The sequence below is a fragment of the Panthera pardus genome, unplaced genomic scaffold (assembly GCF_024362965.1).
Source record: "Panthera pardus isolate Hobbes unplaced genomic scaffold, ASM2436296v1 HiC_scaffold_7, whole genome shotgun sequence".
NCBI classification, from domain to species: domain Eukaryota; kingdom Metazoa; phylum Chordata; class Mammalia; order Carnivora; family Felidae; genus Panthera; species Panthera pardus.
Window position 1 is genome coordinate 69,430,815 of NW_026527002.1, and position 21,638 is coordinate 69,452,452.

Here is a 21,638-nt window from a genome sequence, read left to right on the forward strand (position 1 = left end):
CAGCAACCACCCTACAAGTCTACTGGAGGAGGAATGCATGTTTTATTAGTCAGGATAGGCTAAATTTGCTGCAGTAATAAATGAACCCTGAAATCCCAGTGACTTCACACAGGAAACGTTTGATTCTTACTCAACGGCCACCACGTGTCAAGCAATTCTTTGAAGCTCTCTTTGGTCACTCCAAGACCCAAGCTTCTTCCCTACTGCGGTTTCCCTATGTTGATAAAGATTCCATGATCACCCCCCACAAGAAAGAAAAAAAGGGAGGCACAATGCTTTTAATTGCCTGGACGTGGAAGTCACACAGACCCCTGCTTCTCACAGTCCATTGGCCAGAATCAATCACGGGTCCCAACCTTCCTGCAAGGGGAGCTGGGACACAACGGAAACCCCTGGACATCGTGTGCACTAATGACCTCTGCGACATGTCTCACCTTTCTTTTGCATCATACTTGAATTTTGAGTAGCTCTGTAAAAACAAAAAAAGAACACAACGGAATTCCCTGACAGGTCTAACGGAAGCAGCAACAGGTCAATGGCAGGATGCTTTGCGCAGCCAAGTAGCAGCATCTAAAAGCTGAGTGATGATGGCGATCTCTGGAAGCTCTGGATATCCTGAGAAATCTGGAGGTCACTGTCACAGCCGTCATTGTACAGAGTTAAGGATATGGAGTGAGCCCTGCCACCTCCACTTTGAGAGGAGCTGGAAACACCTACCTTTTCAACCCATCATGACTAGTTATCTTCAGATGAAAGGGATGTTCTAAATTCAGCAACTGTAAAACAAACTGAATGTTTAACATGTAAGTAACCAATAACACGCGGTAATAAAGAAACCTTGAAATTTCAGTGGTTTAACATAAGACACATTGGATTCTCACAGGATCTTGATTCCCCCAGGAAGAACCCTCAGATGAACCTACACTGTTCAGCGACATTTGCCTAAGGAAGGCGAACTTTTGTTAAAAAGTCAGTGAACTCGGGGCTCCTGGGTGGCTCAGTCGGTCAAGCATCCAACTCTTGATCTCGGCTCAGGCCATGATCTCACAGTTCATGAAACAGAGCCCCATGTCCAGGTCTCCGCTGATAGCGCAGACCTTGGATGGGATTTCTTTCCCTCACGCTCTCTGCCCTCCCTGGCTTGCTCTCTTTCTCGTGCTCTCTCTCTCAAAATAAATACATGTAAAAAAAAAAAAAAAAGTCACTGAACTCAAGCTTCCTGGGGGACAATCAGCAAGAGAGGCTTGAAGTATCATGAGACTCAGTGTCTCCATCCTCAGGTCCCATTTCTTTATTCATTCCATTTATCAACACCATGCCATGCTCTGAAGAGTTGAGAGAGTATTAGTCAAGACGTTTTCTTTATTTAAAGTGACAGAAACCCAACTCAAACTGGCTTAAGGAAAAGAAGGGGATGTTTTCGTTCATGTAACCAAGAACTGCTACATGGGGAGAGTCTGCCTGAGAGTGAAGCCAACAGGGAAAACAATTGATCTAAGAGGAAGAGATGTCAATTTTGATGTGTCAACCGAACTCCTTGATCCAATTGTACCTAAATAAAAAACAAAAAACAAAAAATACAGTTGGGTAAGCAATAAATGTTGTTGCTTCTTAAAATGTGCTGTAAGGGCACCTGGGGGGTTCAGTTGGTTGTGTCCAACTCTTGATTTTGGCTCAGGTCATGATCCCAGAGTCATGGGATCAAGCCCTGCATCAGGTTCCAAGCTGAGCGTGAAGCCTGCTTAGGATTCTCTTTCTCTCTCCCTCTGCCCCCTCTCCCATGCTCACAAGCACTCTCTCACTCTCTCTAAAATAAAAAATAAAATAAAATATGTGGTATATTGTTTGATTGGGCTCATTTGATATTAGTTTCTATTGTTTACAATTCAAAGAGCTCTTGCCAATAAATGTTGAAGTATTGGGCTTATTTTACCAGCTATGGGGAGCCATGGAAGGATAAGATTTTGGACAAGAGGACACAGTCAAGTTTTCCTATGATATAAGTCACTGACCATGGCCCCATGGCCCTTCATGAATCAATATTCACTCAGCTGTCTGTGTGGCTCAGTCAGTGAAGCATCTGACTTTGGCTCAGGTCATGATCTCACAGTTCCTGAGTTCGAGTACCTCATCAGGTGAGCTGGGGCCCCACTTCTCTCTCTCTTTCTCCCTCTCTTTCTCTTTGCTCCTCGCTCACTTGTGCCCTCTCTCAAAAAAAAAATTTTTTTTAATCATTATTCACTCAATTGTGCCATGGGTATTTATGCCTACTAAATATCAGGCTCTGATTTATGTGATTAATATAGAAGTAAAAAGGACAGACAAGTCTCTGTGAAGTTTATATCCCAGTAGGGAAAACAGACAACAAACACATGGATAAGATGACTGATCTTCAGTCAAAGGGGCAAGTTCGATGAGTACTGCTTTCACTCCAGGGCAGTCTCAATTCTGGGGAGATGAATTGGTCTCATATTCTGACCCTGGAGGAAGATCAGTTTCTGGGTAAATGACATCCCAACCTCCTGTCCCCAACTCTGCGATAGTGAATTTGCTCTCACCTTTGAGATCTGCCAGCCATTTCTTTTATGTTAGCCAAGAGAGCAGTCAGACACAACTCCATGCTAGAACTTCTTGGTCCTGGATTGGAGCCCCCAATCTTCCCAGGAAGCCATCCCTCTGTTGTTCTTGTTTCATAGTTTAACAACAGAATGAACTGGGGACTCCTAGCCTGCTCAGTCAATAAAGCATGCAACCCTTGATCTTGGGGTCATGAGTTTGAGCCCCACATGTGGTGTAGAGTTTACTTAAAATAAAATTTTAAATTTTAAATTAAACAAAACAAAACAAAATAAAATAAAAACAGTAGAATTGGATAAGACAATGCCTGCGTTCTGTGACTCTAAGAGCAACATGACATATTCCATTGTAGACACCTATCACAATTCCTGGTTCATGGTACATGCACACTAAATATTTACTGAACTGGTTATCAACTGATTGATTAGCTGAGATGCACAGGAAGATTACAATTCAATGCCTCCAACATGAGAACATGCATATCAGAGAAAACCAAAGTTACACACTTCTCTTTAAAGTATTTGACTTCTGGGTTAATTGTGTAGCTCCCTCCTGGCGAGTTTCCTGAGAATTGTCTGGTGCATGGCTGGGGCCCAAAGCCTAGAAGAGACACTGGCATGTAGACAGTGCTCCACAAAATAAACGAATGAGTGAATTAATACTAGAAGGGTTTACAGAGTGAGCCACGGAAGGTTTACAAAGGCAGCAGCATTTGACCAGAACCCAGAACGATTCTTAGAATTTCGAAAGCGAAATTACAACTTTGCTTCGGCACGATCAACGTCCAAGGCCACGTGACAACGGATTGTCGACCAAAAGACTAAAGTCAGAAAACAGTCCGGGAAATAACTTGGAAAAACCAAATTCAGAGAGGCATGAATGCAGTGAGGAAGCAGTATGTAACAGCTATCAACTGCTGCAAAACAAACCACTCCAAAATGCAGATGCTTTAGAAAAAGAGTAACTTTACAGGGGAGAAACCTGGAAAACACTGTTCTAATTAAGTGTCAAAGCAGTGCTCACTTCAGCAGCACATATACTAAAACTGGAACGATACAGGGAAGACTAGCATGGCCCCTGTGCAAGGATGGCAGGCCAATTCATGAAGTGTCCCATACTTTTTTTAAAAAGTGTCAAAGTTAACATCACCGAATGATGTCAAGTGGATCCCACGTTCCCCCTGGTATAATGTGATGAGAAGGACATTTTACTTCACATCTGTGGTATTTTTTCCCAAACCTGAGAACTCCAGTCTACTCATGAAAAGAAAAAAAAAAAAAAAAAAATCAGGCAAACCCAAGTGGAAGGACATTCTACAGAATTCCTAACCAGCAAACCTACAGCTGTCAAAGTCAGGAAAACAAGGAAGACTGAGAAGCTCTCACAGGTCAGAGGAGACTAAGGAAAGACTTAGTCTTTGCATTTGGCGTCTTGGATTGGATCCTGGAATAGAAAAATGGCGTTATTCCAAATACTGCCTTCAGGTTAGTTCATAGTAGCATTACCATTGCTGGTTTGTTACTTTTGACAAAGAGACTTGTACCACAGTAGTGTAAGATGATAACACTGGGGGGAATTGAAACTGGGTGGTGGACATATTATCTTTCCAACCCTTCCATAAACTTGAAACTATCACCCCCCCCCCCCCAAAAAAAAAGGAGTGCCATTCATTTAGCCCACAACTGTGTGGGGTAGGAGGTTTGGGTGGGGCTCTGCTGGGTGGTTCTAGTCTGGGCTGGGCTCACTTGTGCATCCGCATTCAGCTGTAGCTCAATGAGACAGTTCTGCCTCTAGGACATGGCTGGCTTGGGGCAGGGCCACCTTGAATCTACCCCATCTCGTATCCCACCCTCCAGCATTCCAGCTTGTTTGTCTTCGTGGCAACTGGCAGGTTTCTAAGAAAGAGCAGGAAAAGTACACAAAGCTCCTCGAGACCTGGACTTGGAAACGGCAGGCCAACAACTCTATCTCGCTGTGATGGCCAAAGCTGGTCATAAGGCCAGCCCCTCAATGTCTTCTTGTATCAGTGGGAAGAAGAGTAACCACATTAGAGCATTTTTATAAGGGTAGGACTTATGTAAGGCAGTGCCTGGCTACCCCCTTCCCACTGCCCAGCCCACACCTCACTGCAGGAGAACAAAAACACGAAGGTGTCATCCTCATGCCATCCTCTGTGACGCGTCACAGCTCTGTTAGAAAGCACAACCAGGGCAGCTTCCCGCCCCTTCAAGGACCAGACCATCCTCTGTAGAGTGTGAGCTGGACAGCGGCACACTAGGCACCAGACGGGGCTTCCCACGTCTTTTCTTTCTTAAGACACCAGTTAGGAGGGTGTTACCATCCTTGCTTTATGGAAAGCCAGGCGTGGAGAGCTTGGGGTCACAGAGCTGTGGGGTGAGAGCACGGAGATTACAACCAAGCTGGCAACTGCAGGGTATTATCCCTACCCCTTGCTATGTTCTCCTCCAACACCCAGCCCCCACTTAATATCACGCTCAATTCCAAACACCGTATGGTCCTTGCTTGAGGCTGGGGCACCCTGGAGACCAACTCTGAGCAGCATCTGGTCACCACGATTCTGAATTAAAGACCCCGCATACCCTTCACCTTCCCCAGTGGAACTACTTCCAACACTGCTAACCCAACACCCGCCCTCAAGAACTACAGTTGTTTAGAAGCGAAACATCAGGGAGTAAGATAATGAGACTTCAAAATTACCGTTATTCAACCCCAAGGCTCAACTAGAAGCATTCCCAGCTTCCCATCCCTCCACCTGAGAGCCAGGGTCTCCAAATCACCACTGAGGCACCAAGAGAGGTGTGAAGATGCAAAATCCTACACTTCCAGAACCGGAGAGGAGTCCAAAGCTTTCACTGAGCAGATGTGACCGTGAAGCCCAGAGACACGGTGACTTGTCCCCAGCGCTAACTGGAAACACGAGAAATCCAAAGTGGTTTTCTGCCCAGGATTGCATTTGACGAGGACACTGTGAAGCCATGGAACACAAATCATTGTTTTACAGAGGAGAGGCTGAGTTAGCAGATTGAGGGTATCCAGGTGTCTGGGCAAAACTGGGAGCAAGACCGCCTTCTGACTCCTAGTGCATCACATCAGCAACAAGGACCCCGTCTGATCTAGTCTGACCGTGTGTCTTTAGGTAAATCATGACTCTCTGAGCCTAGTTTTCTCATCTGTAAAATGTGGATGAGGATGATCATACCACAAGGGCTGCTGGAAAACTTGAAATGAAACAATAGTAATCAGGCTCCTTGATATTTATCCAAAACAACTGAAAATTTTTGTGTCCACACAAAAACCTACACAGAGATTTTTATAGCAGCTCTATTCATAGTTGCCAAAACTTGGAAGCAACCAAGATGTCCTGTAAGTAAGTGGGTAGATAGCATGGGACATCCACACAATGGAATATTACTCAGGGCTGAAACGAAATGAGCTATCAAGGCATGAAAAGACATTGAGAAACCTTCCGTGCATGTTACTAAGTGAAAGAAACCAATTTGAAAAGGCTACATGCTGTGTGATTTCAACTCTTTGCCATTCTGGGAAAAGCAAAACTGTGCAGACAGTAAAAATATCAGTGGTTCTGGACAGGGGTAGGAGGTGAGAGAAGGATGAATAGATTGAACAGAATGTTTAGGGCGTTAAAAAAAAAAATGGATGATACCATAATGATGAATACATGTCACTATAAATTTGTCCAAACCCTAGAAACTATAATGCCAAGAGTGAACTCTCAGGTAAACTGAACTTCAGTGGATCATAATGTGTCAATGTGGGTTCATCTTCGGTGGAAAGTGGACCATCCAGTGAGTGTTGTAGATAATAGGGGGAGGCTGTGCATGTGTGGGGCAGGGAATCTATGGGAAATACCATCTCCTCAATTATGCTGTGAACATTAAATTGCTCTAAAAAAATAAATTCTTTAAAAATATTTTTTTAATAAAAAAAAATGTTAATAAGGGGTGTCTGGGTAGCTCAATCGGTGAAGCATCCGACTTCAGCTCAGGTCATCATTTCAGTTCGAGACCCACATCAGGCTCTGTGCTGACAGCTCAGAGCCTGGAGCCTGCTTTGGATTCTGTGTCTCCTTCTCTCTCTGCCCCTCCCCCTCTTGCGCTCTGTCTCTCTCTCTCTCTCTCAAAAATAAATAAACATTAAAAAATATTTTTTAATTTTTAAAAAAATGTTAATAAAATGAAATCATGGTGCATCAAGCTTTAGATGTAGAATTTAGAACATGGCACATGCTGCATGAATGATAGCTGTTTATATGATGAGTCTAGTTCCAAAGCCCAGTGTTTGGTTTTTTTAAAATGTTACTTAGTTAAGTGCCTTATTTGGAATTTAAAAGGATTCTGATTGTCTCCGTGGTCTCCTTTCACTGTTCCTTTTTTTTTTTTTTTAATAATAGAGTGAGGACGACTGGGTGGCTAAATCGGTTCAGTGTCTGACTCTTGATTTCAGTTTAGGTCATGATCCCAGGGTCGTGGGATCGAGCCCCACATCATGGACCCTGCTTAAGATTCTCTCTCTTCCCCCCACCTTTGCCCCTCTCCTGCTCAGGTTCTCTTTCTCTCTTTCTCTCTCTCTCTTAAAAAAAAAAAAAAAGTGTCACTTTAGAGACACAGAACTTTTGTTCGAGCTCTGATGTAATATTTAGATGATTTATTCACAAAAGGTGATCTGTGGATTCAAGCACCTTGTTTTATGGCCAGAATTCTTTCTAACTCATTCAACTTAGATTTAGTTGATTTTCCAGAGGCAAGGGCTGAATGTTGCTTTCCATATCAGAGATCTGTGTTTTGTTTTTGTTTTAAAGGTTTCATTTTTTTTTTTTAAGGACTATCTACCCACAAAGCGGAGCTCAAACTTACAACCCCAGGGCCAAGAGTCACACACTCTACCAACTGAGCCAGCCCAGCATTCCAGAGACCCCTATTTTGATCCTAAGTAACGGAGAAGTGCTACATTTTCCCCTTTTGTTTTCTTTGGCTCATCCTGGTCAGCTAAAAGGAACACAACTCGGGGCGCCTGGGTGGCTCAGTCGGTTAAGCGTCCGACTTCGGCTCAGGTCATGATCTCACCGTCCGTGAGTTCAAGCCCCGCATCCGGCTCTGTGCTGACAGCTCAGAGCCTGGAGCCTGCTTCGGATTCTGTGTCTCCTCCATCTCTCTGTTCCTCCCCTGCTTGTTCTCCGTCTCCCAAAAATAAATAAGTGTAAAATAAATAAATAAATAAAAGGAACACAACTCACAACCCATGTCAAAAAAGGCCTTACTTCTAGGTGCTTCTGAGTCTATTTTCTGAGTGGACCTTGTGTCCACTCCCTTCGTCCTGATCCACCTTTACATTTAGATAAGTTATGAAGTCCTGCCTCTCAACAATTCTTACCCATCAACACTTATCAAGGCGAGGGAATTTGTAGCTAAAATCTTTGGCCTCAGGACTCTGTCTCATTCCTTTCCTGGGTCACCCAAGACATTTCCACTAACCCAGGGGAGTACACAGGTGAGGCTAACCAGACCCTTCCTGAAAGCAAGAATAACTGCCCATTAACCGCGAGTATTTGCTGAGCACATGTGACATGCCAGACAAAAGCAGCAAATTAGGCGCATGGTCTCATTTATTCCCAAGAACCTGGTGAGGTTGGTGCCATTATTACGCCCATTTTAAAGATGAGAGGACTGAGGCTCAGAGTGTTTGAGCCATTTGGATTGCAGAGCATGGACAGCAGGACTTGAACTTCAGGGCATCTGTTCTCTGTCCACTTCCTGCTTCGTGAGTAGGAAGTGAATGGACTGTGAATAGGAATGTTCCACTTATTTCTTCCGGTTCCGACCCTCAGATGGCTACAAGAGGCTCTACTGACCCTCCCTGACATCTCTGTCTCGTGCTCACTTCACCCACGTGATTTCATTGATATCTTTCAGGAAGCCAAGGTTGGCTGATATCATTTTCGCTGAAAATTCAGATTTTTTTTTTTTTTTAAGTCAGGACATCTACCCTAATGGACTGCATTTTCCCAGTGACTATCCGCCTAATCATAGTCTGTGCTCTCCAGTTTCAAAGTCTCTCTCCTGCCCTCTTCAGACTGCCTCGGTTTGAATCTCCGCTCTCCTGTTTACTCACTGATTGCAGACACATTATTTAACCTCCTCGTGCTGCGGTTACCTCCTGTGCAGGATGTAAATAAGAACGGTATAGCCTTCTGATTGGGTTGCTGTGAGGACGGAATGATAAATACACCTGAGCGAGTGGGTTCCATCGTGCGACAGTTGGCACTCTGGACTCGGATCGATACACCTGAGTGCTCGGAGGAAAGTCGCAGGACGAAAATCTCTCCATCCTGGAGCGTGTCCCTGGGATCACACTCGTACCTCATCTGGAGACAAGGTCCGACTTCGCTCGGAAATAAAATATTGCAGGTTCCCCTGGGTGGCTCAGCGGGTTAAGCGCCCCACCCTTGATGTCTGCTCAGGTTCACGGGTTCGTGAGTTCAAGCCCCACATCAGGCTCTGCACCAACAGTGCAGAGCCTGCTTGGGATTCTCTCTCTCCCTCTCGCTCTGCCCCTCCCCCACCTGCGTGCGCGCGTGCGCGCCCGCGCTCTCTCTCCCAAAAATAAATAAACGTGTTTTAACAGTTTAAACAGTAAAATAAAATAATAAAATAAAATACTCCACTGGGCAGTGAAACTAGACTAAAATGTTTAAAGACACGTCAATTCCCGGTGTTGGCTAAGCCTTCTCCAGTCACAACGTTCTGTACCTTCAATCCTGCCCTACGCGCTGGGAGCTGTCTCCCGCAGCTCCCTCTGTCCACCTGCTCCGCACACATCTTTTTATTGCACTGCCAGGTGTAGCTCATTTGCAGGGGAGCAGGCCTCTACGCTGATAAGGCACAAAGAATAAGCTACAGAGAAATGGTCCAGCCATATGTCCTTCTGCCTTATCTGCAAATCCCACTATCAGCAGTTTTATTGAGGCTGTTCGGGCCACTTCGTCCTCTTATCCTCACCAACAAATGCTCTCATTCAGTCTTTTGGGGGGGGGGGGGGCTCCTTCAGGAAAACACACCAATAATGTCGTATCTATTTTTTTAATTGGCATATCAATTAAGATGTGCTTCCGTTGTTTATATAATTATTAGATTTGTTCTCACTGTTAATCAACAAAATGCAGATTAAAGCAAAGGACTTTTTAGAAAGATAATAAACCCAGTGCTAACACTGTCATACATATTTAAGGCAGTCTCAATCACCTCGATACCTTTCTGCAAGTGCTTTAGCAATATATATCAAGGGCCTTTAGAAACACATCCAACTCGATATTTCTACTTCTAAGACTCTACCCTAAGGAAATGATCCTGTAGATAAAAGCTGTATGCCCCAAGATGTTCCTATCAGTGTTCTTTACCATAGCAAAACAATGATAAAATGTGGACTTTTTTTTGAGGAGGAGGAGAGGAGGGGCAGAGGGAGAGGAAGGGACAGAATCCCAAGCAGGTTCCACGCTCAGCACGGAGCCCGATTCCACGACTGTAAAGAGATCACGACCTGCGCCAAAATCAAGAGTCGGATGCCCAACCAACTGAGCCCCCCGGGCGCCTCTATATCAGCAGGCAAGCGTCGGTCCTCAAGCCGTTTTGCTCTCTCGGCTGGAAGCGCTTCAGCACGACTCCCAAAATGACCCCTGAGCCTGCACCTCACCACCACCCCCCCACCCCCGCAAAACCAGGTTAACCCCTCCCCGCCTCTGCCAGAATTCACCCAAGCTGCAAGGAGAGACAGAAGAATTCGTACATAAATCCAGAGTCCCAAAACATTCTCGTAGAAGCCAGGGTAAGCGCAGGGTGGCGTGGAGAGGGCTTGGGGAACACCGGTTTTGATTCCTAATCTAATTAGAGAGCCCTATAACAGAGTCTTTGTTCAAAGACGAAATTTAATTTACAATTGAATGTCTCCAGTGAAGCCAGTTTTTATTAATTTCCAGCACAACATTCAGATATACCCTCCAGAACTTCAATATGTTCTTATTTAGTGTTTAATCCTCTAATGCATTAAAATTAATTATTTCAGTTTTATGGCAAACCGTCTATAGCCAGCATCCAAGCTGGGCACCCCACGCCTCTCCCCCCCCCCCAACCCAGTCAGCTGGGGAGGTGTCAATATAATTATTTAAGGGGTTGAAAGGTAAAGGGCAAGCAATGGGAAGGGAAATGAGCCTGCAATTATGCACTCATGCTTCAACAGGGAAGCAGATGGCCTCCCTTGCATAAATTATTATTTATCCACGGAATTCCCCTCTGCCTCTTACCAAATCAACACTTAAAAAAAAAAAAAATTCTTTGTGGGGCCTGTGAAGTTCCCTGGCCAGTTCCCAACATCTACGCCCTGCCCCCACTCCTCCCCCCGGAGACGAAAATGACCGTGATAATGCCAAGATGGCCCACAGACAGCAGCAAGGGTTTCCAAAGGCACTGATGGGGTTTGGACCGTGCGTTTGAACTGAGGGGCACAGACAGGAGTCCGCCTTACCTCGCGGCCCGGAGGCTGGGTGCAGTGACCACCCGGCTGTGCGAGCAGAAAGTGACGGGCAGAGTCACCGGCCCGTGCTTCGCTCCCAGTAATAAGACCCACGGCAGGTGGACGTCCCCCAACGTGCCAGCTAAGGCACACGGCTTGGAACCTACCGTGCATTCTCGCCCCGAACCCTCGAATCAGCCCCTGAGGTAGGGGACCGCATTCCAGTCGGAGAAAATGAAGACGCTGGAAGCTCCCAGACGAGGATACCGCTAAGTTAACCACAAAGCAGCCATGGTTTCTGAGGGCGTGTGCTCCCATTTAACCCCACGGGGCAGTTACCGTTGTCACCACTTTCTACAGAGACCAGAGACACGGAGGCTCATCCCGGCGAAGGAATTTTTCCAAGGCGCCGCATCCCAACCCAGGGCCAGAATTTTCACCTGACCCGCAGGACCGCCAGGGTTCTAGGATCGCCAGGCTGGGTTCTCTCCTCCGTCCACCACCCCTGCCTCTTCCTCTGCCCTCGTCGCCTCACCAACACAAGTCTACTGCACAAGTGAAAATGTTGCTAAGCTGCCTTACAAAACTTTCCAGGCAGAGAGAGAGAGAGAGAGAGAGAGAGTGTGTTCTTTACCAAGCTCTTTGGAGGGCAAGGACTCGTCCATTTATATGTATTCATCGTCCTAACACTAATGTTCTCCTTGACGCCCATATGTCTCTGGCCCTAGGCACCAGGGAAGGGGCGGCACTGAGAGGTAAGTGCTCTCCTCGAGTCCTCCAGCATTTTCCAAAGGAAACCTGCCCTCAGCAGCAGCAGCAGCCGCCGAGAAATAGCAAGCCCCCGGTCCCAGGGCCGCCGGCACGTGATAGCAGAGCAGATACGGGGGAGGCTGTGGCATCAGAAGGACTTGACGCTGGATCCCGTCTCTGCCACTCGCTGTGTGGATCCGAGCAAGTCTTTGAAACACCTCCCACTTCCCATCTGCAAAATGGAATACTCCTCCACACACTTCGTAGGGCTACTGTGGAGATTTAAGGACGTCTTACAGTGGCTGTCTGACACTGTTCACTCGCAGCTAGAGATGATGCAGTTTGCACCACGGCCAAGTCGACACAGAGAGAGAGAGACAGAGACAGAGAGACCCAGAAACACAGAGAAGAAGATAAAACCGTACTTAGCAATAGTCTTCGATGGCTTTGATACGTTCTCTGCTAATGCATTTCTGTGAAAAATGTCGACCACCACGAATTACACTGATTTTATGACCCTGTAAAGGGTCATCACTTTCCACGGGAAAACTCTGACGTCGTGAGCTTCTCCTGACCTGGCACCGATCGCGCCATATTCCCACACCGGCACCTCCCTCCTCTCGTCAATTCTGGGAGGATTTTCCCCTCGGTGGGTTTGTAAACTTATGAGGAAAGGGCCCCGCAAGCGGTGATGTTTAAAGCTGTTATGAACCCTTGTTTGGTTTTTATTTTATTGCTTCTGGTTTTTGGTCAGGGAGTCCAATCTACTGGGCCTGGCTCTGGACCGGCTCCTATCTCCATCCCCCTCGCCCCAAGCATCTCGGATCTCCCCTGTCGTCAAGGACACGTGAACGAGACCCACAGATCAGGGGAGCCGAAGCAAGGAAGAATTCTCAAAGCTCCTCTCTCTCTTTTGATTAGAACCGGTCTGGGAGCACCTGGGGGGCACAGTGGGTTAAGCGTGTCCAGCTTTTCATTTCGACTCAGGTCCTGATCTCATGATTCGCGAGACTGAGCCCCTAGTTGGGCTTTGCCCTGACGGTGCAGAGCCCGCTTGGAATTCTCCCTCTCCCTCGCTCTCTGCCCCCTCCTCCACTCGTGCCAGTTCTCTCTCTCTCTCTCTCAAAATAAATAATAAATCAATTTTTTAAAAAAAGAAAGACAAGCGGTCATCCACACTTCCAAAACAAACTGGGCTGGGCTGGGTATGCCTCCTTTGGAAGCTCTTTCTGTTTGCCCCAGGGCCCACCGTGCACCAGGCACTGTGCTAGGCAGACCCTGAGGACCACATGCTCTGTGAATGGCGGCCCCAGAGTTGTGCAACGTGTTGACTTCCTCGGCAGATGCACACGTGAATAAGGCACAATCTGTCCCGACCCCAGAAGCTTCTGCTCAAGGAGTCAGATGTGAAAACCCACCAAAGCAGTACACTGTTAGATTTCCTATCACAAAAGAATGAGGGACCAGTCAAGACTCTCAAGGGAAGGGGGAAATCATCAGGAAAATCTCCTGCAAGAGTACCCATCAGCTGGATTCCCTAAAAGCAGAGACCTCAGACTGGCAGCCCGAGAGCTGAATCTCTCTCACCGACATGTTTTGTTTCTACATATAATTTTTTTTTTTTAATTTTTTTTTTAACATTTATTTATTTTTGAGACAGAGAGAGACAGAGCATGAACGGGGGAGGGTCAGAGAGAGAGGGAGACACAGAATCTGAAACGGGCTCCAGGCTCTGAGCAGTCAGCACAGAGCCCGATGCGGGGCTCGAACTCACATACCGCGAGATCATGACCTGAGCCGAAGTCGGACACTTAACCAACTGAGCCACCCAAGCGCCCCTCTACATATAATTTTTAAAATTAGTTGCCACCATTTTAAAACCCGAATTTCTACCTCTACCTGAGAAATTGGAAGCAGCTGCCGGGCCCGCATGGGCAAACGTTCTCCAGTTTGGTACAGACCCCCCACCACTCCCTATAGCATTCCCCTTTTACATTCCCTGCCAGCCCCTGTAAGCATCTGAGTTAGCAACCCATGAACTAAAATCTGATAGGGAGAAACGTGGGCTAGAAGTCAGAGTTTCCAAATCTGGACGTTCATCTGTGCTTTGAAGAAAAAGTTTTTCCAGTGTCCAGGCCAGCTCACCAGGGCATGAAGGCAGATGCCGATTTCAGCACAAGCCTCGTGTAGCCAGGGACCAAGGTAGTCCCTTGTGCTCTGGACCTTCCAGGACCACTCCCTGGTGGTCAGCCCCTGGACGGCACATGGATTCAGTCAAAGGACGGCAATTCTAACACAATGCCTTGGTTTGTCTTAACTAGGAACAACACATAATTCTGCTTCCAGCATTTTCTCTCTCTGGATGAACAGGTCTATAAAATGGCATATGCCTGGAATAGTAAGTCCCATAGCAGTCGGAGTCAGGAGAGGGGTGGGTTAGGAATTAGTCAGCAAACATTAGGTCATCTCTTTGTGATGCCAGACCTCACTTTTTCATCTGTCCAACGACAAGCTTGTATCAGTCCACCATTCTTCATGCTGGATGAAGTGACAGAGGATATAGATGTTACGCAATCCTCTGTAGAGCACCGTGAAATAGTGATAGATTAAACTTAAAATAGCTCAATAAATAATTTTCTGCTAAGTCAAGGATCCATACCAACAACGGCTAACACTCACGAAGTGAGGGCCAGGCACAAGGCTCTGTATGAAATGCACTATCTCATTATCTCCTTCTTACAACATCTTCAATAAGATAGGTGCGACAGTGACGGCAGTCCGATTTTACAGATGAGGAAAATAGGGTTCAGGGAGGTCATGTGATGCGCCAGATTTAGCAAGTGGTCATGACAGAATGGGCCCCCGGGGCAAGCTGATTCCACAGCATCTCCTCATATACTAGATTCTTACGTAGCCAAAAAGTAATTGGAAAAGTCCACCCGTTAGATTTCTCACCCAGGGGCGTGTGAACATGCATCCGTTCTCTGTAACAGGATTAACTAATCACTCACCCAGACTTGACTGCCGACTTGTGACATTTGCAGTCTTGTAGAGGAGAAGAGGATGCCCTTCTCTGATGGCTAGAAAAGGCCACAGCGAGTCCGTATTAGCCAGGCATCCCCTTGAACCCACTCTGAGAGCAAACATGTGTGTTTCCAAAGCACTTAACTAGATGTTCTCCAACACTGCTTCCAGCTCCAAACTTTGATGATCCTGTAAGATGGTCATGGGCTTGGGTAGCAAGGGGAGACTCCACAGAGAAAATAGGGCTTTCGCTGGGTCCCGAAAGGAAGGTAATTCTTAGATAAATCCAGAAGAGGCAGTAAGACTAGAGGAACTATCTGAACAAAAGTGCTGAGGGGAAGGCTGGCTTGTCACTCAGAGTGACTATAAATCACCTGTCTCTCTGACATGCAGGCTTGGTGGAAAGAAGAGTAAGAGAAGGTGGAGAGCAGCTGCAGGTGGGCCTAGAATGCCGAGTCCAAGAAATGGAGACTCATTCTCGACCATTGGAAGCCACGGAAGACTTTCAAATGAAGAAGAGAATGAATCAGTGTGCAAAGATAAATGGGGTGTGAGAGTAGGAACAATTAGGAGTCCACTGCGAGATGATTCCAGCAGTTACACGTAGCTACGTGTAGGAGGAAGAGTGAGGGAGAGGGGGGACCAAACTGGTGAGGTGAGAATGACCTCAGCAGAATGTGGAGCTACACCAGGTATTCCCAACCTGACCCACCGGCCCAACACCTTTCCGTTATGGGGCTGTGCTGGGCACCCCAGGACATTCTGCCATAGCCCCACCCCTTTGTAACAACTCAGACTGTCACCAGACTTTGCCAAAGATCCCCTTGGGGGGGGGGGGCAAAATCACCTCCAGTTAAGAGCCATCATTTTATGAGACTCAAAAGAGCAATCATTTCCAAAAGCCATCAGTTCCCCTGTAGAGAGAGTAGCAAAGTCAAGAAGGGAAATGGGAAAGAGGTCATTGGCTTTGGTGATCAGAGGTCACTAGGTACCTTCAAGAAAGCTCCTTCGGTGGGGTGCCCCGGTGGCTCGGTCGGTTAAGCCTCCAACTCTTGATTTCGGCTCAGGTCATGATCTCCGGGTTTGTGAGTTCGAGCCCCACATCAGGCTCTGCGTTGACATCTCATGGAGCCTGCGTGGGATTCTGTCTCCCTTTCTCTGCCCTTCCCCCACTCACTATCTCTCTCTCTCAAAATAAATCAAATTGTTGAAAAAATGAAAAGAAAGAAAAAAGAAAGCTTCTTCTGTAACCAAGTCCACTTGAAAGGAGTTACAGAAAGAACAGACAATCTAAAACGAAGAACAAAGGTGAGCTACCTACAGAAAGTCAGAAGCCTGGGTCTGGGACTTCTGCAAGCCCACCAGAGGAGCAGGCTCCCATTCCCACTGGCTTCCAGAGGAAGGTCAGAGATTAAACAGCAAAAATCTCCCCCGGGAGAGTCTCCTTTGCAGTCACCTCCACCTCCAACCCCGCTAGGGTCCATCCTGGGGACAGATGTCGCCCAAAAGGACCATAGCAAAGACAGGCCAAGTGAGCGCCAAAGTGTGGAAACTTCTGAGATTGGCTGGGAGTTAGCACTTACAGAACAATAAACGGAGCCTTTGAAGAGACGAAACAAAGGAACCATTTGTCTCCTCCAGCAGCTACAAAGGAGGCAGGCTCACGGAGGACTGAGGGGTAAAAGAATGCCAAGCTGGAGACGAGACTAGGGTTTACTGGGTCCAACCCAGGACCCTCCGCCAGGATCTGAAGTCAGTGCGTAAGAGAGCAACCAAATGTACTCAACACGACACAGGAAATGTAGGCTCTAGGGTTTGAAGTTAAAAACGTCTATTTTGTTTTTCTTTCTCAGTTGCTTTATATAAAGGTGGGGAGAGGGAGACAACATTTTAAAAAAACATGCATTTTTTTAAAAAGCACAGAGACTTTCTTCAGTGCCTTTTTCGTTACCATACCTGTGAATTAATGATTGGCTGGATTTCATTGACTCGTCTGCTGAAGAGCCTCCCTGAGTTCCTCTTACATGGTTGTCAGGAAAATGCCAGTAAGACTCCCCCCTTCCTTTAACGGTCCCTGGCCGGCTTGGGTTTGAACCTCATGGCCCTTCTTGCAAAACGATCTTTCTGCTGGAGATACATATTGGTCATTTTCCCCTCTCTCCTCCCTCCTCAACAGGCCCCACATGACTTCAAGGGGTTTGGAAATTACAACCCAGCCATCCTGAGGGGCTTTATGTCTCACTCCTAAATTGGAACTGGTTGGATCAGCGGGGTCCCGTTTCTGTCTGTATTAGTCACTTCTCTTAACTGTCAAAGATCAACTCCCTCGGTAGGAAAATTTTTGAGGGGTGGGGGAAGAGATATTCAAAGAAGAAGGGAGGTGGGGACTGGTGTGATATTCTACAAGTCACACATTCTGAATCTCTCCTTTCATGTCTCTGGAAAGGATGGAGAAAGTTGGGTCAAACGGCTCATTCTTTCTGCCCCTCTTTCTTTTTTCCTAACCATGAAAGTGGCACTCACAAAGTCATTGTGAGAATATGCAATTGTGAGAATAAATGGTTCTTATTTGTGCCATCCTGGAGGAAAGAACGTTCTCTGCAGTGACACGGTGTTCTCTTCCAGGAGGCACTCTTACCGAACTGTTTCCCCGCAGTCCCAACCCTGTGGGTGATAACAAAGCTGCCCATCTGGAGACCTACTTCTTCTTAGAAACCTAGCAACACCCGAAAAAAGGAGAGACACAGCCTCAGAGTGTCCCTAGACCAGCAAACCAGGAACGCCTGGTCAATAGACACCTTCTCCTAACTTACGAAAGGAAGGAGAAAGACCAAAGTTGTCCCTTAAAAAGTGTCCTGAAAAGATAAACCCCAACAGGGGTGGCTGGGTGGCTCAGTCAATTAACGGTCCGACTTCAGCTCAGGTCATGATCTCGCTGTTCATGAGTTTGAGCCCCACATAGGACTCTGTGCTGACAGCTCAGAGCATCTCTCTGACTCTCCCCTGCTCGTGCTTTATCTCTCAAAAATAATCCATACATGTTAAAAAAAAAAAAAAAAAAGATAAACCCCAACAGCTATCTCTGGGTGATGAGGATTACAAACTTTTGGTTCTCTTATTCCTTTATTTTTCTATTTTACAATTTTTCTTTCACAATGAGCATGAATCACTTTGGTCATCTCCAAAGATACCATTTGCTTTAATCTCCCCAGCCCTTTTCAATCCAGCAAATGTCTACTCTAGATCAAGTGGTTCTTAATTACTGAAACACGGTAAAGTCCCTGAACCTGGCTGAGACCTGATTTTTCCATTTCCTTGGCTGTAAAATGGGATGGCCCCTACTTTGTTTGGAGGCACAAAACAACTCCAAGCTGTTACTTGAAAGTAACACCCCAGGTGGTATCACCAGTCTGGGGGAGAGTGAGGTTGAGTCCCGAACCCACAAGCCACGTATCTGCCTGGGGTGCACACATCCTCGACCGTCCCACATGAGGCTGGCAGAGTTCAGTAGTCATACATGAAGACAGGGCATATTCTGATTTCACTCATCTGTGGAATTTAAGACACAGAACAGATGAACATAAGGGAAGGGAAGCAGAAGTAATATAAAAAGAGAGAGGGAGACAAACCATAAGAGATTCCTAAGTGCAGAGAACAAACAGAGGGTTGCTGGTGGGGTGTCGCGTGGGGAGAAGGGCTAAAGGGGTGAGGGGCACTAAGGAAGACCCTCCTTGGGATGAACACTGGGTGTTACATGTAAGTGATGAATTACTAAACTCCATTCCTGAAAAACAATAATAAATATATTTTGATTAAAGAAAAGATAGGGACATTTGCCACCTTTAACAGCTCTCGAAAACTACCCTCTTGAGTTCCAGCTAAACCTACTTTTGCTGTTGTTCTCTGATGGGTTGGATGGTTGGTTTTGTGTTTTGTTGCTTTTGTTTGTGTGTGTCCTGTGGGGTGTAGTCAGTTAGCCTCCCGCAGAGCAAAGCCCAAAGTGCCAGATTCCTGGGAAACCACCCTAAGAGGCCTCTTCCAGGAAGGATCTCCTGTTGCCAAATTTCCTGAGGATATACCTAGATGGTCAGACACTGTCAGAAAAAAACTACTTGAAATGTTCACCCACACGAAGCATACAGTGTAAATTTCCTTCACATTCGCTACAGCCTTTGCTGCCCGGTTGTTTGCGGATGAAAACTTTTTATCAAAATGTTCTTTTATACTTTTCTCCAGAGGAATCCCAAATGCCCCTCCCCCATCACTATCAAAAATCTGGCTAGTGTTCACCAGCCCTATTTTTGAAGAAAAAGAAAAGGGTTTTTTAATATATATATAATAAAAACCCAAATACCCCTCCCCTTCCACTGCGCCTCGCCTTCCCCCATAAATCCAATGTCTTGGTTGAAAACTTGGTGGTTAGGAGATGATGGGTTTCTAAGATGTGCGGGCTGAAGCTGGTTTCGCTACTTCAGAGTTTCGTTGGACATTTTTTTCGTGTCTGTACGCGTTTTCAACAAATAGCTTCGGTTCTCCATAGGGTGCTACTCATTGTCACTAAGTAGTGATGGATTTGTTTTCACCACTGCTTATGCGGTTGAAGAGCTGCCTCTGAACCACTTTTCCTTCCAGCAATTCCCCTCCCTTCCTCTCCTATGCAATCCGCCGGGAGTCGGTAAGGACGGGGCTGAAAATTCTTTTTCAGGAGCCGCCCCGTCCTTTGCCCCGAAGGAAACCCCGCGCTCCGGACGCCCCTGCCCCCACCCACTTCCTTGCCTCGGTTGGCATTCGGACACGGCGATCTCGGCTGCCAGTAGAGGGCACACTTACTTTACTTTCGCAAACCCGAGCGCGGGTGCAGTTTGGGGAGGGGGCGGGGGAAAGACGCTTTGCAGCAAAACCTTGACCAGGGATTGGTCGGTCTCCGAGTTTGCGGCAAAGGCCGGGAGGCCGGAGTAATTTGCAACCCTTAAAGCCGTACTGCGCTGTGCGCTCCGTTTGGAGGAAGTTCCTACTCATTTAACAATTGAAAGCTGCGCTGCAAACTCAACGGGTAATAATTTACCTCAAACACAAACACGCTATGCAAGATCTCCTCCTCCCCTCTCCCCGATTTTTCTTCTGTTTGGAATGGGGGGGGGGGGGAGGAGGGGAGGAAAAGTTTACTTAAAATGCTTTTGGATGAGGGACCACGGTTGGGAAGTTGCCTTTGTTTTTAATGCCCTAGTGTAATGCAAAGTAGCAAATCCCGAAGGAATTGGCGGTAGATATTGAATATAGATTAATTTAGGAAGCGAATAAGTCATGTCCTATTCAGCAACATTCTGGGTTGATGTGTACAAGAAATGTTCATAGATGTACGCGGATTATACATAAGCACTTTCACTGTGGTGCTAAAAAAAAATTTAGAGTCAGTGAACTAGGAAATTAATGCTTGAAATTTGCCAATTTTTAATTGGCCTAAGACCCACTAAAAAAGCACGGAAGTAATATTTGACTCCTCTACTTTGATCAGAATCGATGCTTTGTGTGTGTGTGTGTGTGTGTGTGTGTGTGCAGGATCTCGATTCCAATAATCAAGGAGAAAGAAAACCCATGAAGGAAGTTAAGTGTCCGATTTGCCCGAGGAGGAAAGAGTTAACGGTCTTCTTCACCAGGGTCTCTGCAAACTCTCAGGGCAGGGTACTCAAGCTCGCCTCCTCTCCCCTTTCTGGGAACTCTATTCCCGAGGCTTGCGCCCCCCTCCCCAAAATTCTCCCGTCTGGCGCCTTTGATTTCCCCCAAACATGGGAACCCCAGACTGGTGCAAACCGGCGCCACGGGGCGCAAAGAGGATTTGCCTCTTTTCTGAAAGCTGGCTGCGGAATTGGGAACTCGGAGAGAGAGGCGTGGGGGTTGGGGGGTGGGCGTGTTGCGGGTGCAGACCCGCGGGGAGAGGACTAGGGAGGGTCCCGAGTCGCGCGCACCCGCAACCTCGCTCCGCCCAGACCCCAGTTCCGGAACACGCAGAAAAGATCTCAGGGATTAGCGCGTCCTAGGGGAAAAGCCGGCTCCTGCCGAGCCCACTGTAGGTCTGCGTGGGCGGGGCGGGGGCTGGGGGGGGGGGTGTGTGCCTGCTGCTTTGACAGCAAATTGGGGGATTCATTCGGAGTGGGAGGTATCCAATCGCGATCGATAACTGTACACATATAAGGCACAACACCCCCGACAAATGCAATGGGTGTTTATTCATAACGCAATCTCCCAAGTAGACGTGGCAGTGGGCTGCTGAGTTATTTTCAGATTCCAGGCATCCTTTTCCTCCTTACACCTCTTATTATTTGTGCCCGTCGACACTAACACCCCACACCCTCGGAGCGCGCGCCCATAAATACCCCTTCTTCCCTCGTCTTCGCGGGATTTATTTTCCAAACGCTGCCCTTTCCCCAGCCTTCGGGAGGCGCCCGTCCACCCGGGACGTGCATGGCGTGGCGGTGGGTACACGGTGTGTTCCGTGTTGAAGGCTCAGCTGTTCCGCCTGCGATGATTTAAGCACGCGAGACAAGTATGCGGTTTGTCCAGCCGCGCGCTGCGCCGGAGGAGCAGCGGAGAAAGGCAGCGGGTTTGAGCGGGAGCAAAAGAAAATGGTAGGCGCGCGCAGTTAATTCATGCGGCGCTCTGACTGTTTACATCCGATCGCTCGGCGCACTGGAGTGCCAGGCAGAAAGGGCCGAGTCTCCTCCCCAACCTCCCCCCCCAACCCC

At 47.2% G+C, this 21,638-nt stretch overlaps 1 long non-coding RNA gene and 1 other non-coding gene across 2 annotated transcripts; one reads left to right on the top strand and one right to left on the bottom strand.

Moving 5' to 3' along the window:
- Nucleotides 1-1,264: 1,264 nt before the first annotated feature.
- LOC109273137 (uncharacterized) lies at nucleotides 1,265-16,493 on the bottom strand. Its single transcript, XR_002082838.2, has 3 exons — nucleotides 15,888-16,493; nucleotides 14,883-15,084; nucleotides 1,265-1,552 (listed from the first exon to the last, which is right to left on the bottom strand). It is a non-coding gene; the product is annotated as an uncharacterized LOC109273137 (long non-coding RNA).
- LOC128775391 (U6 spliceosomal RNA) lies at nucleotides 3,593-3,699 on the top strand. Its single transcript, XR_008420115.1, has one exon. It is a non-coding gene; the product is annotated as a U6 spliceosomal RNA (small nuclear RNA).
- Nucleotides 16,494-21,638: the final 5,145 nt, after the last annotated feature.